At 44.4% G+C, this 18,519-nt stretch overlaps 1 long non-coding RNA gene across 2 annotated transcripts in view; it reads left to right on the top strand.

Moving 5' to 3' along the window:
• The first annotated feature begins 14,237 nt into the window (after positions 1-14,237).
• Positions 14,238-18,519, top strand: part of LOC119509423 — a 53,963-nt gene continuing 49,681 nt past the window's right edge. For both annotated transcript variants that reach the window (XR_005211700.1, XR_005211699.1), the window contains exon 1: positions 14,238-14,473. This is a non-coding gene — a long non-coding RNA (uncharacterized LOC119509423). The remainder of the gene's footprint in view (positions 14,474-18,519) is intronic.

Raw genomic sequence — 18,519 nt, 5'->3', positions numbered from 1 at the left:
TTGCAAACCATTTCACTACTCATTTTAGAATTCAAGCCTGATCATTTTTCCTGTAAGCCAGCTTTTCTCTTAAGAGAGTCCCATTTTGCCTCTTATAAAGACAGCTGTCCTCGCATAAAAGCCCTGGTGACCCATTAAAGCGTTCTCCTGACAGCCGCCTCTGGCCAGACCAATAGGATCAAGGATGAGGATGCAAATTGCAGCCTGTGCTGATTTAAGGAGGTGTTGGCTTCACAGCCTATTGGGCTGGTACAGGTACAAATGCCATTAGGCAAAGCCACAGAAATAACAAACCAAATTAAGCTTTAATCTCCAAACCATTGTAAGGATAATGAGTGCACTTTATAGTAATTGCCGGAAGTGAGAGCAGGGAAGAAAACATTGGAAAAGGCCTCAGCTTCAGCTTCTTCATTTGTAAAGCAGGGATTCTAGTGCCAGCCAAGCCCCTGAGCCCACCGAGGGCTGGAATAAAAATGCCTCACAATTAATGAGCTGGGAACGGATTTAGGAACAGGCCTGCCAGTCTTGGGGTCATTACCAACAGTGACCAGGATGACCACGAGAACCACAGCCCCGACACAGATTCTCTTGCTCTTTTTTCTTTTTTTCCTTAAACCTGGAAACCCAGCTCTCTTAGACAACAAGCTTCAAGGCAAAACCCATCTTCCAGCACGAGGGACTCTTGGCGCCTCCTTTCCTGTGGTTTCCATGACAGGTGCTCCCAGCTTCTTGTGAATTTGTGGACCCCTGGTGGTGTCCCCCAGGCCTCTCCTTTCTGGATGTGTTAGAGCCACCCTTGTCCAACATCCTCAGTGCAGAGCATTCCCCAGTTGCTGCGGCTTGTTGTGCTCAGGGGAGTGGAGCCCCAACGGGATGACTGGGTGCTGCTCCTGTCTTCCTCCCAGCCGCATCATTTTGGCTTTTGCCTGTCCGGAGCAGATGAAAGAAAATTTACCTGCATGAGGAAGCAGGCAGAGGGTGCCTAGGGGAGACCAGGGAAAGTCACCTGAGAGCTGCCTCCCCAGAGAAATGCAATGTTGTGGAAAAGCAGCAACAGCATAAGGCAGGCAGACACATCTACGCTGAATGCAATTACAGTGACGCCACATTTCCACCTTCAGTGGTGGGAAGGGGCGGGGGCAGGGGACCTGTGGTGGGGTGAGAGGTAATCTCAGATTCAAAATTGCCACGGGCATTCCTTAAAATACAGTAAGTCTTTTAAATCTCTTTCACAAACAGTGTTCACAGTCCTAGAATATAAAAATTCATACAGTACTTCTTACGAACCTCACAGTGGAAAACCACTGAGCTAGCATAAAAGAAAGGTAAAAAGGCAAGTTGAGATGTACTTGTCTAGTCCTTCTAAATATTCCACCTTTAAGATAAAGGAGGGGTAGAAAGTTTGAAAACGTTTCTACTTGTTTGCAAAGTTTAGTCCCATTCTGTGTATGTATTCAACTTCTGTAATATAATCTTAAAACATGTTAATGTATTTGTTAGTTGCAGAAATCAAGTGCAGTGATACAGTATTATTGTGTGGATGTGTTACGAGTGATTAGGCTCTATAAAAGGCTAGTTTGTTTTTAAAAGGTAGTTTCATCACTCTTCTAGAGATATAAAATGATCACATGTCAAAGGTTTTGTTTTATTTGACTCATTAATTAATGAGGCAATCAGTTCAAAGGAGAACTCAGCATTCCACACTTTTATAGTCAGATAGGGAATGCGTAAATGAAATCCCAAGTGGGTGCAAAATTGGCAAAACTGTTCAAGATCCATAGCGTGTTGCATTCCACAATTTGTATTTTTATGGATAGGGATTATTAGAATTAGTTTCCTGCAAGTATGCATGGATCTCTACTGAGTGTAAACTAGCCTAGTCAGAGATAAAGCCAGATAGAGGAGCTAACCAGGACACCTACTAAGTTTCAAAATTTTTCACAGTTCTTTCCTACAGTGCTGAAATCTGGCTGTGCTTTAAGTGCCTGGCATGACGCTTCAGTGTATTGACCAGGCTCTCTCCATCGAGCCCCCCAGGACACTGCAAGTCCTAGAGGCGAATCCCCCCTTCCCTGTGCTGGACTGTCAAAGGGCTTTTCTCTCAGCAATGAGGACAAGCTTTCTCAAATGGTGGCTTCCCTGTGAGAAGCCTTACGGGGGTGGCATTTATCAAGGGTAAAAATGGCTTAAAAGATGACAGAACAGTTCCCCGCTATCAGTAAAATTTGGCAGGCCCCTTCCTCTGTTTTCCCCCACATGCCCTGGTTCCTGGCCCATTTCCTGCTGACATGGCTTTTGCTTCCAGATCCTTCCGGGTGGGTCTTTCCCCCCATGACTGTGACATTCCTGGGCCCACTCTGCCCCTGCCTCCCTGCTCGCGGGGCCATTGCCCACAGCTGCCGCCTCTGTGCTTGCTCGCTCTGCGGGGCCCGTCTCTGTCGGCTTGGCCGGGCTGACCCTTCGGTAGCCCAGCTGGGCTGCTTCCATTATTCCTTCCCCCTGGCATTTTCCATCATTCAGGTGTCTCCCCTCCCTGGATCCTATTGAGCTAGTGGGTGGGAGGGTTCATGGCTGGGTAAAATTGTTATCAGCATTTTAGAAACAAGGAGAACTAGATTACTGACCCAAAGTGAGTTTCTGTGCTCATGTGGCATGAGGGTTTCTTATCCGTGTTTAAAGGAAAACTATTTTAGTCAGCTCTTCTCTGAGCTAGAAACTGTGGGATCTAAATGGGGGTAAGGGTGAGGAGAGCTTAAGGCTGAACACAGAGCGCCAAGACTCTGTTCCCACTCTTGAGAAAGTTGTTGTCTACGGGTGGGAAGGTGAGAGACATTTCCAGGCCCGTCGCCGGGGTCTTAGGAGCCAATGGAGTCTGTGGTCCGGGGCCGGAGACTTTGCTGAAGAATAAGGCTGGTGCAAGGAGATAAAGGGACATGGAACCCCAGAGTGACCCAGCAGAAAGGAGGTTAGGGAAGACCAAGCCTTATGACTGCCCTTCCCAGCTCTTCTAACTACCCTCCCCTGTTCTTTGGAGAGCCTTGTTCTCTGTCCTACCTCAAGGCTTATCAAGGAATTTTTAATGAGCTCCTAAATTGAGACAATTTAGCTCATGGTGACTTTGCTCAGCTGGGATATCCTTGTGGGGACCCAGCCATTGCCCTGGGGGATCCGGACTTCCTTCTCTTGATTCCTGGGGTGCCCTGTGAGTCTTCCCCACAGGTTTATGAAGCCCTCTTTGCAGCAGCAGGGACAGGTGAGCAGGACCTGAGGCCACTTTGAGGCCTAGAATGCGAGAAGAGAAGCTTGGCCCCGACTGGAATTAACTCTCTTTCTCTCTGGCTGGGGCTTCAGGCTTGGTTAGTGGCCCTTTGTCTCAGAAGTTATCTGAGGCCCGATGGATCCAGGCTCTTGAGAGTAGCAAAATAAACACAAACTGCCGGAGAGGAGGCAAATGCAGTGTCCTAGCTAGACAGAAGCTGAGATGACAAACATGTTGTGTTTATTCACTTAGATCTTTACTGAGCACCATCCATGTGCCAGGCATTGTGTTAGGGGCAGATTATGCACTGATGATCAAAGCAAAGCTTCTTGCTCAGAGATTGTACATCCTGGAGAGGGTCCAGCTTCGAAGTTCATTCTCACCAGTATCCCGTGGTCCAGGCCGTTCCCAATCAGGCCATGACACATCCAGTGGTGAGCTTTGCTTTGTGCTATGCTGCATGCCAAGGCCAGTTCTGACCCAGGGTCTTTTCTTCCTGGACCCCTGATGGGCTTGGACTCTCCTCCTGCTCTGGTTTGTGTCCGCGTTGATGCAGGCTGTGCCCCGTCTCTCTCGGCTTCTTACCGGCATCATTCATCTGGTCCCCAGAAACCTATCCCAGCCAAAGCCCTTCCTTCTCTGGCCCGGCTAGTGGTGGGGCCCTTGTGGGCAATGGGGTGACAAGTCCTGGCATGGAGTCAAACCACCTGGGTTTGCTAACCCTGACCTCACCATTTACTGGCTCAGTAAACTCAGGAAAGTATTACTATCTCTTAGCCTCAATTTTCTCATCTACAAAAGAGGAATAATAATGCCTGCCTTATAGGTTGTTGAATGGATTAAATAAGATGGTGTTTGGGTTCCCAGTTGGTGCTCAATTAAATAACAGCCATTATTATTTTTGCAGAACTTATCCCCTTTCCAGGTTGTCCTCTGTCTCCCACTTGGAAGCCTGGGGTCCTTTCTGGTCTAATCTGGGAAATTTTGTTTTTCGGAGGTGAGCCAGGAAGGCAGGTTTCAGAATGTGTGAGGACAATTGGCCTTGAGCCATATGGCAGTGAAAAGAACAACCTGGCAGATACTGCTCCACAGAGAGAGGAAATGTGCTCCTGCCCTGCCTCAATGGTGTGTCTGCCTGGATGTTCAAAGAACAAAGTGGCAGCAGCAAGGAGGAGGATCAGGGTCCATGACTCTGCCCCCCTCCTTCATGCTCAGAACCACTGTGGTGCATAACTCTGGGGGACCATCCAGGAGTGGAGCTGTGCAACATGGCGTCCCCTTCACGGTAGCCTGTTCCTTCAACACATCGAAGAAAGAGAACTGGGACTTCTAGACACTCCTAATTGCCCCCTCCCTGAGTCCTGAGTTTAAGTTCATTAAAAATGATGCTTAAGCCTCCACCATGAAAACAAATCCAGAGCCCCCAAACCATCAATTCTATCCCCTCCCCTCCAAGTCTGGTTCTAGTATCTTTACTTATTAGTGTACCAGGGAAAACAAGAGGCTGCAAACAGGAGCCAATGCAGTTGACTCATTTTTTAATGGAGATTGTTTGGAAGAGCCATCCAAAAAACAAGCCAGGTCAGGTCATCCTACAAAAATGTATTTGATTCAAAGGCAATTTGCTCTAAGTTATGGTATCTTTCTTGCATTCAATTAAAGCTTCCATTCCAGGAAATATTAGTGTTTTTTTAATACCTCCCCCACACCAACTGTAAGAGTCTCACAGCAGCTTTCTGGGTTTGCAGTGAATCCCACATTCCTTCAGAACATGGTTGCCCAAAGCCCCAAGAGTGCCCCTTGCCTGACATATGGAGAGAAATACGCTCCTCCCACTGCTGTACCCGTTCTCTAAAAGGTCTTCCCCAAAGATACTCCTAGTAGCAATTATGCAAAAGTGTGGATAAGGTATAGTTACATTTCTACTTCAGGTGGAATAAATGCCAGAATCTCCAATTTGCTGCCATGGATGCCTGACAGGAAGTATCTCCCCTGTGCCTCTCAGATGGAATCTTCTCTCTCATTTATCAGGGTAGGTAGTCCAGGGCTGTCTGGCAGTTTGTTAGTGATGGGAATACAGGCTCCTTCTTGATGTTTGCTAACCCTAGGATATTTTCCTTATCCACCTTGTGCAAGATGGCTTAACATCACAGCCCTGCTCCAACCTGTAGGAATAGAGAAAGAGAAGAAGTAGAGTGCAAACCCATTTCCCTTTAAGGACATGGCCTGGAAGTTGTGTATGTCATTTCTGCTGATAGCCCATTTGCCAAATCCATCATGCTGCATACCCAGCTGCAAGGAAAAATGACCATGGGCCCAGCTGAAACTTCTGTTACTGTAGTAAATAGGGGGAATGGATATTAGGGAAGACAAGTAGGACTTACTGTTCCTTCTCTCAGCAATAACCCCCAGTGTCTTCACTGTCATTCAAAATGGTGGGTTCATGCCCAGCCATTGAGCCTCTACTCATACTCTTTCCTGGCATGGAATATTCTGTCCATTTCTCCATACCTGTCCTGACTTTACCACTTCCTCAGGTTTCATCTTCTCCCCCAAAATCTTCCCTGACAACTCCAACCCACAGTGACTTTCCACAGAATTTCTTGACCTATGTGTTTTCATTATACATATGCTGCTCCATGTAGTTATGTCTTAATTATAGAACTAGACAGTAAGTATCTTCAGAGCAGGTTGCTAATGCATATTTTTCTTGTATTCCCTATGCCTGCTAGCCCAGTGTTGAGCACACATTTGTGTTTAGAAATTAATCTCTAAAATGAATTGAATGCTGAGCTGAATAATTTAGGAAAACATCCTAAATATTCCTAAATTCCTATTTTTCACCTGAAAAGTCTGCATAACTTTTCTTACTGTATATATCAGCTCCCTCAATCAATTGTTTACCTGGCAACTTTGCATCAACATTAACTATACTCTTTCAAAAATTAAATGGAATAAACGTTGCTAAAGCACTTAGCACAGGGCCTGGTGCACAGCCGGTGCTAAATAAATGTTAAGAGAAAGAAAGGCAAGGCCAAATTATACATGTAAACTGAATTAAAGTGTTTAAAACTTATTGCAATGGGATGAGCAAAGATTCTGGTATTAGACTCTGCTTTGAACTTTGGTTCTTCTACTTACTTGTTTGTGAGACTGAAATGAGAATAATAAAATAACCTATTCACAGTGTAGCAGAGAATAAATGAGTTCATTAATGCATGTTTATTATCTTGCAGCTCCATGTACATACTTCTATACCTTTGTTATGCTGGGGCTTGAAGTCTGTAAGTTAATATTTCCCAGGTTCCCTTGCATTTCCAGTTAGGTTCTGCAATTGGGAGGCACTATGGGGAGATTGGAAGGCAGGAGGAGAGAGGAAGGAATTCTCTTCATCCTTCCACCTTCTTTTGGATGGTTATACTTCCAGCATGCTTTGGCACTCATAGCACCAGCCTCAAACTACCCTCTCAATGGTCCCATCATCACCATACAAGGCCCCCTTGGCAGTCCCAATAGCAGCCACATGGTGGCCCTGTAGCAGCTCAGCTCCTAAGGTGGTGGCCCTCCCTCTGCACTCCTAAATTCTGGTTGTATCTCTTTCCTTTTGTCCCCCCAAGTCCTAGGGGATCGATAGCTGTTTCCTATCATTACTAATCTCACTGCCCCTTTTTGGGTGTCCCAGCCTTCTAACACCTGTGAAATCAATTCGCTATATTAAATACTCTTTGGTTGAAATGCCTAGTATGATTTCTGTTTTTCAGACTGGATTCTGACTGAAACAAAACGTAATGTGTTTAATGCATATCAGCTGTTCAACAAATGTTAGTTCTTGCCTAGATAATTCTACCCTACTGTGTGGAAAGAAAATATTAAATGGAAGTAAAGCAATACTAACTTTATTTTACTAATTATCATTTCTTCCTGAGATTCTTGAGCTTTCTCCATAAGGCTCCCAGTATTTCACCAAGACCACTGGTTCTCAGCCTTAGGTATGAATCAAAATCAGTGGTGGAATGCTCAAAAATGCAGATGCTCAAGCCCACCTAGGTCTTGAATTTCAGGTTCTCCAGGTAATTCTTATGGGTGCTCAAGTTTGAGAACCTCTGATTTGGATATTCAGAACATAGTACGTTAATGAATATGGCTTCTTAACTCCTCATAGTTGGTACAATGTTACCTCCTTAGTGGCATCTCAATGAATGTTGTTTGATAATGATGCTGACACCTTATCACAATAGCCAGTTGAATTGTCCCCACTCCAGTGATATCAAATTCAGATCAAACTTGAGCTGGCTGTCGACCATGGTGCTAGATGTTTCTTGACTCCATTCCAGATGTGAGGGGTAAAGCAAACTCCCAAGGATGGTAAATGGCAGTTAGGGCTTGTTCTGTTGAAATTAGGGGGAGCACCAAGGAAAATTAGTTTCCCAATACCATAGGTCTGTACAACGCAGAAATAGTTCATGCCCCAGGATAGGAGGAAACAAAGAGAGATCAAAAGAAGTTGCTACAAACATTTATCACATTATCTGTTTTCTTGGCTGCTTTTACCTCTTCCCTTTCCACTGTTTTTTTTTTTTTTTTTTTTTTTTTAATGCTTATCTTATCCAAGGCAAACCTCAAACCCATAGCAATATTGCCCTTTTAAGCCCATGTTTCTCTCACTCATCCCCACACCAAGTTTTCCAGATCTAACTCAGAAGCCCACAAAGAGCCCCTTGGGTGAGGCGTGTTTCTGTGAATGTTGAAGGAGTCTTTGTAGGCACAGAAGAATCAAGGCACTGGGTTTTCATGGAATCCCGTCCTGTGCAATCATTGTTGTACTAAATGAGATGTAGTGTCATCAGTGGGCTTCTAATTTCCATCTGAATTGAGTAACTCACAGGCAGCCAACAAAATAGAAGGAAAGAAGGGGTCCCAGGAAGGGGTTTGTGCAACATGCTGGGTGACCATGAATAGTATGATTGACTTTAATATTTTAACAAATAAATCAGAGCTTACAAGTCAAATGGTGCATTTTTTCCCCAGCCATGCTGCCATGTCTCACTACATTTTAAATCTGTCCCTCAAGACTGCTGCACATTTTTGTGAAAAATTCTCCATGGCCTTAAATCTTCCTTTGTGGGTGAATTTGCTTATTTAGAAACAACTGAAGTCATTTGAAACTAAATCTAGTGACCAAGGTATGTGATTGAGAGGGTAACAACATTATTTGGTCAGACCTGGCGGTAGTTAAAAGAAATCATGAGTGGAAAGGAGTGGAAAGTAGTTGTGAAGACAGTTTTCAAAGAGGAATTGAAAATATTTTAGATAACAGTTGCAAGAAGTTGTAGCCTTTCAAGATGATTATTATAAAGGACATTCTGAGTGAATAGATCACATGTATCTTTTTTTTTAATCCACCAAACTTCAAAATATTATAGTCATAAAAGTTGTGTTCAATTCTCTCTCCATGTATGAGAGTTGAGGCTGCCTAGAATATCTTGCCTGCCTATAATGACCTAAGGCAATAAGATTGTCTGAAAAAAGCACAAATTTTGGGAAAATTGGTGTGCAAAAATGTGCCTCAGCTACTTATTATATCTGTAATATTGAACAAGTTATTTAAGCTCATTGAACTTTGGTTTTCTTAGCTGTGAAAAGAGCAAAATAATACCTCAATAGAGTAACTGAGAGGATTAAAGGGAATGATAATTCCCAGCGCAGTGCCTTGGTGTAAAGCAGGCACTCAATAAATGACAACTGTTATTAATGTCAACTTTATTATTATCATCAATGTGTGGATGTGGTGTCCAGGGAGACTCTGCTCTATCATTCTTCCCATGTAGAGAGGCAGATATATCTATGGATATGAACCAGAGAGCCAAGGCTAGAACAGCCCACAGTGAGTTCTAAGCAGAGCAAAGGCCCACCGGCAGCTTACTGGAATAGTTTCCTCTTTTACTGGTCTCCTACTAAACTATGGGATCCTGCATAATGACAGTGTTGCATCATCTCAAAGTACGCCAGAATTTTAGAATGCCAACACAAGGGCATCTCATCTACCCAACAGCACTGGGGAATGCAGTGTTCTATACATCCCAGATAACAGAAGTTTTCCCCTTTGATAACAAACATTTTCCCCAAAATTTTAATCATGGGGGGGGAGGATCACTCTAAAATATACCATTCACCTGTCAGCTTTTTAAAGCAAACAACATGATTTAACTTTTTTGGGGTAACCCAGGGCCATCCTTGTGAATATCTGGTGCAGCATGAACGACTGCTTCAGGGCTGGGCCTGTTCTGGTTTTCTGCCTCCTCTTTCCCTGATGTTAGACACTGTCTGGATACAACAGGCTCGAGACAATGTGTTCACCAACCTTGGAAACAGTCAGATGGTCAGAAACCACTGATGTCCAAGACAGTGACCCCACAGTCAGTAGAGGTGTGTGTGTTCTTGGGCAGGCAGACCTGGAGTGAGAGCCTACGTCAGTCGGGTAAACCTGAGCACATGACTGTATCTAACCCTGCTTCCTCTTCTATCCAGTGGGAACAAAAAATAGTACCTACCTCATTGAGGAGTCATGAATCTTAAATGAGAAAATGGATATAAAGTGCTTAACATGGTGCTGGGCAGATAGCAAATGCTTGGTGAACGTTACCTGTTATTGTTATTACCACTAGCAAGCAAGGGCTCTAGCAAGCTCTGACTTTCCCACAGCAACACTCAAAAACACCCACCCTTTCTTTGTATGTCTTTTTTCTTCCATCTGCTAAGTAATTCTGATGGAAGGAGTATCCTGAACTGCTGGTAACTGATGCCCCCCGACTGCCTTTGTGCCATAATCTGATGAAGCTCCCATAAGAGAGAAATTCAACAAAAAGAGAATGTCCAGTCATTCAAAAGCAATCCAATCCAATCCTTCTCAGAGCAGCCAAATTTCTTATGTGGACTGAATGGCCACCCAGTCCTCCCACCACCCCCACCCCCCAATCTGGGACCCCTGTGAGCTGTGCAGTCAAAGACCATATGGCAGTTTGAATGTATTATGTCCCCCGTATTAGTTAGGGTTCTCTAAGGAAACAGAATCAATGAGAGATATCTATAAATACAAGATTTATAAAAGTGTCTCTCGCAACTGTGGGTATGCACAAGTCCAAATTCTGTAGGGCAGGCAGCAAACTAGCAACTCCAAAGAAGATGTTCGATGAACTCCTCAGGAAACGAACTGGCAACTTTGATGAACTCCTCAGGAAATGCTTCACTGGTCAGCCGAAGAAGAAGTGAAGGTCCTACATCTGTCTTGCTTAAAAGTCTTCAACTGATTGATTGGATTAAATCCAGCCAACTGCATTCTCTCATTGTGGAAGACACGCCCTTCATTGATGTCATCAGTCACAGCTGCAGCCAATTGACTGATGATTTAATAAACCAGCCTGTTGGTTTATTAACCAGCCACAAATGTCCTTGCAGCAACAGTTAGGCCAGTGCTTGCTTGACCAGACAGCTGGGCACCATCACCTGGCCAAGTTGACACATGAACCCAACCATCACATCCCCCAAAACACCATTATCTTTGATGCAATCTTGTGTGGGCAGATGTATTAGTGGTGATTAGATTGTAATTCTTTGAGTGTTTCCATGGAGATGTGACCCACCCAACTGTAGGTGATAACTCTGATTAGATAATTTCCATGGAGGTGTGGTCCTCCCCATTCAGTGTGGGCCTTTATTAGTTTACTAGAGCACTATGTAAGCTCAGACAGAATGAGCGAGCTTGCTACAGCCAAGAGGGACACTTTGAAGAAAGCACAGTTGCTGAGAGAGGAGCTGCAGCTTACAGAGACATTTTGGAGACAGCCTTTGAAAGCAGACTTTTGCCCTGAAGAAGCTAAGACAGGATAAACGCCCCAAGAGCAACTAAGAGTGGCATTTTTGAGGAGCTGCAGCCTAGAGAGGAATGTCCTGGGAGAAAGCCATTTTGAAACCAGAACTTTGGAGCTGTCACCAGCCATGTGCCTTCCCAGCTAACAGAGGTTTTCTGGACACCATTGGCCATCCTCCAGTGAAGGTACCCGATTGTTGATGACTTACCTTGGACGCTTTATGGCCTTAAGACTATAACTTTGTAACCAAATAAACTCCCTTTATAAAAGTTGATCCATTTCTGGTGTTTTGCGAAAAGGCAGCATTAGCAAACCAGAACAGACCACAAGAGTAGGAATGGGTTCCGGGGACCAAGCACATCTGTTAGATCAAGTCTCCAGACCTGGGCTGGTGATCCTTGGTGGTGGAGAACAGGCAGGTGGAGGCCCCTGAGGGCTTCCTGCTTGGCACCATTCATGACACAAAATATAAATGTGCTACAGAGCAACAGGTATTTTGCTGGTCTGGTGAGGATTTGGGAGGCTGTGCAGCTCTGAAGCAGTTATTTTCTATCTTGTGTATCCTGTAGGGGGCTAATTAACATCCTCAATGGTATACTATTCTGGCTGTTTCACCACTGGGGGATATAATTTAAGGTCACTCTGAAGTTAAGTGAAGACAACAACAACAGCTGCAGCCTTTCCCTGTAGTCCAGATTGCAAGGCGCTGAGCAGGCCCCAGCCCCGCACTTCATTATGAGCAAGCACCATTAATAAACCAACAATGGGCACTTGAATCAAACTACAAGTGTTTTTACCAAGTGCATGCCACTGGGCCAGGGCTCAAGCCTTGGCATCATCTTCATGACTAAAACATGCTTCTCCCAGGCACGCACTGCCTCCAAAGTGACATTCCCAAGATAAATGGCAGATACAGAACTATTTGCAATTTTTTTCTTTTTTTCTACCCAAGCCAGTTCTTTCTCCCCTACACAATCTTCATTTCCATATGAGCAGGTATACCTTATTTTATGCAGCAGTGATTTCTTAGAAAGTTGAAGTGTACTTTAAGTGCACCAGGTGACTTTTAAATTGCATTTGTTCACCATTGCTGTGTAACAAATTATCCCCCAAACTGTAATGGATTAACATAATAACAAATATTGATTATTGTTCCAGTTTGCTAATGCTGCAGAATGCAAAACACCAGAGATGGACTGGCTTTTATAAAAAGGGGGTTTATTTGGCTACACAGTTACAGTCTTAAGGCCATAAAGTGTCCAAGGTAACACATCAGTAATCGGGTACCTTCATTGGAGGATGGCCAATGGCATCCAGAAAACCTCTGTTAGCTGGGAAGGCACGTGGCTGGCATCTGCTCCAAAGTTCTGGTTTCAAAATGGCTTTTTTCCAGGATGTTCCTCTCTGGCAAGCTTGCTCCTCTTCAAAACGTTACTCACAGCTGCACTGAGTTCCTTCTGTTATGTCAGCTCATTTATATGGCTCCACTGATCAACTTAAACCCACCCTGGATGGGCGGAGCAACACCTCCATGGAAATTATCCAATCAGAGTCATCACCCACAGCCGGGTGGGGCGCATTCCATAGAAGCACTCAAAGAATTACAATCTGATCAACCCTGATAACGTCTGCCCATAGAAGATTACATCAAAGATAATGGCATTTGGGAGACATAATACATTCAAACTGGCACAATTATTCTCACAGTTTCCATAGGTCAGGAATACAAACGTGCCTTAGCTGGACAGTCTGGCTTGGACTGTCTCATAAGATTACAATGAAGATATCAGCTAAGTATGGTGTGTGAATAAAACTGCTTTAAAAAAAAAAAAAAAAAAGATGTCAGCTTGGGTTACAGTCCCTGGGGAATCTGCTTCCAGGATGGCTCACTCGTGGGGCTGGCAGTTTGGTGCTGGCTGTTGGCAGAGACCTCACTTTCTCCCCAACTGGACCTCACAGGCCTCTTGAATGTCCTCACAACACAGCAGGAACCATCCCCCAGACTGAGCAAATCATGAAAGAACCAGGCAAAAGCTGTCCTTTTTATGACTCAGCTTCAGAAGCCACAGATTATCACTTCTGCCATATTCTATTCATTAGAATGGGTCCCTTGTGCAGAGGGGAGGGAACTGAGCTCCACTTTTGAAGGAATCAGTGTCAAAGGTATTTGTGAACATATTTTTAAACCACCACAGATATTTAGGGGTGAATCATTCATTCATTTAGCAAGTATTTGTTGCGTACCTACTATGTGCCTACACTGTTATAGCTGCTTAGGATACATCATGGACAAAATAGACAAAATCCCTGCCCTGGCAGAGTTAAATTTTAGTGGAGAGAGACAAAAAATGAGCCATAAGCATAATAAGTACATTTTATAATGTGTGGGAGGTGTAAGTGCTCTGTAGGGGAGAATGGATCAGGGAAAGCAAATTCCAGAATCCTGAAGTCAGATTTCATTATAAATAGGGTCATCAGACTTGTCCTTGTTGAGAAGATGGGAGAGTAGCAGGAGAGAAGTTTGGAGAGGCAATAGGGCTAGGTTCTGTCAGCCTTATAGGCCACTGTAGGGCCTCTGGCCAAACAGACAAGGACCACTGAGCCCAGTCTTTCCCTCTGAACCCTGGTCATTGTTACTGTGCTCCCTCCTGGGTGCAGAGGGGGAGCCCATGGGAACTGCCAGCATTCCCCAGCCCAGATCCCCTAGAGGAGAAGCATCCCTGTGGCCCTTCCCAGCTGCAATCCGCCTCCTTGACTGCTGGGCCCACCCTCAGGTAGGCTGCAGGGGCCTGCGAGTACAACACGGTGCATCCCATGGGCTCTCTCAGCAGCACCTTGGCAATGCTGAATGTGTGATTTTGATATTGAAATTCAGTCCTAGTGTTGCCACAACTGGAGGCCAGCTGCAGGCCACACCCCAACAGGAGCTGCCCAGCCCAGGGAACAGCAGAAGGTTGAAAGTCGCTGACTCATGAAAGGGAGGGAGTTGGAAGAAGGACAGTCTGAGGAGTCAGCCCCCACTGAACCTGTAGAGTCATTCAGGAAACCCTGGCTGAGGGGCCTCCCAGGGGAGGGAGGAGCTAGGGATGAAGCAGGCAGGGTGGGTTCAGAGAGGGGATTAAACGAGGCCTTCCAATTCAGCTGCCCAGGCCCAGGGCAGGGCGGGCCAGGCAGGGCTGCGGGTGTTTGCACAAGCGCCCTGTGAGTCCTGTCTGAAGGGTCAGTCACTGACCCAGGGAGTGTGGCGACTGAGACCACTGGGACACACGCCTCCCCATCATCTCCCACGCAGCGTTCCTGATGGAGAGGGGAGCCCTCCCCAAGGAGGAGAGGGCAGGGTGCACAGGTGGGTCCTGGCAGTGGCTGGAGAGCCTGAGGGAGGGCTATGTGTGTAGCAAGAGATCCCTGATATGGGAATCCAGTCCAGCCCAGAGGGCCTTTGCCCAAAGATGGTTGTGATGAGTGAATGAATGAGAAACTTCTACCCCCCGAAGAAGAGGAAGGCACCTGGCGCCTCAGGTAAGATCAGATAACAGTGCAGTGGGTCCACCTCCCCTCTCCCACCCCCCAATGTATCAGAAAGAGCATCCACGGCCACACATTAAAGGCTTTGGAGCCTGAGGGTCAAAGGCACAGGACACAGAAACTGAGTTTCAACAAGGAGTACTTACTCAGGGGCGGTATCCCAATGGTTAAAAGGCAGAGGTCGGGTTGGGGTGGGCAGCTCTAGTTTTGTACCCTGGCTTTGTCATCTACTAGCTGTGTCTTGGAGAAGTCTCTGAAGTTTCTTAACCTCTGCTCAGCCTCAGTTTCCTCACCTCAGTTTCATCAAGGAGAATAACACCCACTGCACAGAGCTGGTGAGAAAGTAAATAAGTTAAAATGTTTAACCCAATTCCAGGCCTGCAGGAAGTACTCAACAAATAGCTGCTATTTTTATTGTTACTATTTTTACAAATGTTGTGGACAACCAGTGTGTGTGGTATAGTGTGGGTTGTTTGGTTTTGTTGCCCAGCATCACTTCCTTTGGAGAAACTGACTCCCCCACTCCCTGCCCACTTGGTTCGGGTGTCCAGCTAATCCAAGACCTGGACCCCTCCTGACAGGGGACAAGCAAGTGACCACGCTGGGCTGTTCAAGTTCTCTCTCCCAGGAATTGGAACCCCGACTGCCAACCCAGGGAAGCAGTTAGTGCTGACTCACCCTGTCACAGGGAATTCCACGCCATCACCCCTCCCAGGATCTGGTATCCAGCTCACTCATTGGCCTTCCCCTCTTCCAGTGAGCCCCTCTTTAGCTTAGGCCAGCCAGAGTTGTTTCTTATTGTTTGCAGCCAAGTATCCCTGCCTGACAACATAGCCATGGGGAAGAGGACTCAGGCTATGAGAGAGGATGTGCTTTCCACTTCCTCCCCTCTCTTCACTTCAGGCCATCAGGAGGGTTTTTCTGGCCACTCTCTTTTATGAATTTAATTTAAAGAAAAATCTTGGTGATATATGTGCTTAATTGTAAGAGCCAATTAGTGCATAAATAGGGTTGGAACAGCTGGATAGCCATCTGGAAAAGATAAAGCTGGACCGTATATGAGGATAAATTCTAACTGGATCAAAGATTTAAATGCAGGAAATGAAAACTTAAAGGCACTAGAAGAAAATATAGATGAATTCCTTTATAACATTTGAGTGGGGAGGGTCTTTCTGATTATGGCTCAAAATCTAGAATCTGTAAAAGAAAAGGTTTGTAAGTTTATCTACATATGAACCAAAAACTTAGCAGACATATACAAAAGAATGAAGGTGGTCTGTACCTCATCGTAATCAAAAATTACCTCAAAATGGATCAAAGATCTACATATAAGCACCGAAACTATAAAACTCTTGGAGGAAAACACAGGGAAGCATCTTCAGGACCTTGTGTTAGGCAATGGTTTCTTAGACTTTACACCAAAAGCACAAGCAACAAAAGGAAAAACAGATAAATGGGGCTTCATCAAAATAAAAAATTTTGTGCATCAAAAGAGACTTCACATTGAAAGTAAAAAGACAATCTACACAATGGAAGAAAATATTTGGAAACCACACATCCAATAAGAATATGTAAAGAATTGCTACAACTCAACAACAGAAAGACAAACAATCCAATTTTAAAATGGACAAAATACTTAAATAGAAATTTCTCCAAAGAAGGTACACAAATGGCCAAAAAGTACATGAAAAGATGCTCAACATCATTAGCCATTAGGGAAATGCCAATCAAAATCACAATGAGATACCATTTCACACCCACTAGAATGGCTACCATTTAAAAAAAACAACAGAAAATAAGTGTTGGAGAGTATGTGGGGAAATAAGAACACTCTTTCATTGTTGGTGGGAAAGTAAAATGTTACAACTGCTGTGGAAAACAATTTTGCATTCCCTCAGAAAATTAAGTGAAGAATTACCATATGACCTGGCAATTCCACTTCTAGGTATATAAACAAAATAATTGAAAGCAGGCACTCGAACAGATATTTGCACACCAATGTTCATAGTAGCATTATTCACGGTTGTTAAAAGGTGGAAGCAACCCAAGCATACATCAGTCAATGAATGGATAAACAAAATGTGGTATATACATACAAGGGAATATTATTCAGCCATAAAAAGGAACAAAGTCCTGAATACATGTGACAACATGGGTGAACCTTGAAGACATCATATTGAGTGAAACAAGGCAGGTGCATAAGAACAAATATTGCATGATTTCACTGATATGAAATAATCAGAATAAGGAAATGCATACAGTCAGAAACTAGAATACAGATTACCAGGGACTGGGGTAGGGGGAGAAAATGGGGAGCTAATGCTTAATTGGTAAAGAATTTCTATTTGAGGTGATTGAAGAGCTTTTGTAATAGATGGTGATGATGTTAGCACATGATGTGAACATGATTAACACACCAAATTACATATTTGAGTGTGGTTAAAGGGGGAAATTTTCAGTTGTATATACGTTACTAGAATATATTTTTTAAAAACCATAGGACTGTACAACATAAACAGTAAGCCCTAATGTAAACTATGGTCTATAATTAATAATATAATTATAATAATATTGCTTCATCAATTGTAACAAAGGTATTGCACTAAGGTGAAGTGTTACTAATAGGAAAAAGTGGGAGGAGGGCAGGGGGAGGGTTTAATGTGGGAACTGTATACTTTCCATATGATTTTCCTGTCAACCTATAACTTCTCTAATAAAAAAATAAAATGCTTAAAGTTGATAAAGGAAGAAAAAAGAAAAAAACTTAGCAGAAAATAGTAGCAAGGACAAATGACAAACTAGAAAAAAAATTTGCAACACAAAGTATTAATTTTCCTAAAATATAAAGAGCTTCTAGAAATCCAGAAGAAAAAAGTCAAAAACCAATGGGAGGGAGGCGGGGCAAGATGGCAGACTGGTGAGCTGTATGTTTTAGTTACTCCTCCAGGAAAGTAGGTAGAAAGCCAGGAACTGCGTGGACTGGACACCACAGAGCAATCTGACTTTGGGCATACTTCATACAACACTCATGAAAACGTGGAACTGCTGAGATCAGTGAAATCTGTAAGTTTTTGCGGCCAGGGGACCCGCGCCCCTCCCTGCCAGGCTCAGTCCCGTGGGAGGAGGGGCTGTCAGCTCCGGGAAGGAGAAGGGAGAACTGCAGTGGCAGCCCTTATCGGAAACTCATTCTACTGATCCAAACTCCAAACATAGATAGACTGAGACCAGACACCAGAGAATCTGAGAGCAGCCAGCCCAGCAGAGAGGAGACAGGCATAGAAAAAAAACAACACGAAAAACTCCAAAATAAAAGCGGAGGATTTTTGGAGTTCTGGTGAAAATAGAAAGGGGAAGGGCCCTGAGGCGCATATGCAAATCCCGAAGAAAAGCTGATCTCTCTGCCCTGTGGACCTTTCTATAATGGCCCTGGTTGCTTTGTCTCTTAGCATTTCAATAACCCATTAGATCTCTGAGGAGGGCCCATTTTTTTTTTTTTTTAATCCTTTTTTCTTTTTCTAAAACAATTACTCTAAGAAGCCCAATACAGAAAGCTTCAAAGACTTACTATTTGGGCAGGTCAAGTCAAGAGCAGAACTAGGAGAGCTCTGAGACAAAACGCAATAATCCAGTGGCTGAGAAAATTCACTAAACACCACAACTTCCCAAGAAAAGGGGGGTGTCCGCTCACAGCCATCATCCTGGTGGACAGGAAACACTCCTGCCCATCGCCAGCCCCATAGCCCAGAACTGCCCCAGACAACCCAGTGTGACGGAAGTGCTTCAAATAACAGGCAAACACCACAAAACTGGGCGTGGACATTAGCCTTCCCTGCAACCTCAGCTGATTGTCCCAGAGTTGGGAAGGTA

Source organism: Choloepus didactylus, chromosome 14 (assembly GCF_015220235.1).
Source record: "Choloepus didactylus isolate mChoDid1 chromosome 14, mChoDid1.pri, whole genome shotgun sequence".
NCBI lineage: Eukaryota > Metazoa > Chordata > Mammalia > Pilosa > Megalonychidae > Choloepus > Choloepus didactylus.
Note: the sequence above shows the minus strand (reverse complement) of the source record. Positions and strands in the feature narration are given on the sequence as shown.